Raw genomic sequence first — 719 nt, 5'->3', positions numbered from 1 at the left:
CATCAACATTTTGAATGACATGGTGGTGAGTAAATTATCTGGATTTTTTAAAGAAAATTGACTAATCCTTTAAGAGTTTATAAGCAGAGAAAAAAATGTAGATAGGATCTACATCCTGTTTTGTTTGTTTGAAAGCAGAGGGTTTGTTCTTTCATTTGATATATTTGTATGTTATATTTATAGAAGAGGCTTTTTGTGAAACTTGCTGGCGGTGAATAAGTTAATAAAAGAAATTGGATTAAACCTAAGCTTCGGCTGGTTTAAAGTTTTTATTTTATTGATCGCACTAATAATCAAGCTAAAACCATCATGAACATGCAAAGTGGATGTTTTTCAGCCATGACAGACAGCAAATATGTTAGCTCACTCTGGTCATTGAAAGCTCCTCAGCTATAGCTCCTCATTAGGTTGGTGTCCCTGTTTCATCTTCGATATGTCATCCAGTCAGAGCATTCAATTACCAAATCCCCCATGGGGAACCTGCTAAGGTCCCCCCACCAACCTGCATTATTTCCTCTTTAACCACTTATTTTGTGAGCTTATGTCCTGTTCAATGCTTTTGATATGACATGGATGTTTATACTGTAGGCTACGGCTAGTCAACTGGTGGCCTGCGGGCCAAATGCGGCCCTCCAATCATCTTTATCCGGCCCGCCGGTCATCTTTGGGTGGTTTAAAATCAGCATGGTTTCTTTGAAGCCACCTTTTAACAGTACATG

Source organism: Misgurnus anguillicaudatus, chromosome 23 (genome assembly GCF_027580225.2).
Source record: "Misgurnus anguillicaudatus chromosome 23, ASM2758022v2, whole genome shotgun sequence".
NCBI lineage: Eukaryota > Metazoa > Chordata > Actinopteri > Cypriniformes > Cobitidae > Misgurnus > Misgurnus anguillicaudatus.
This window is presented reverse-complemented; position numbering follows the sequence as displayed.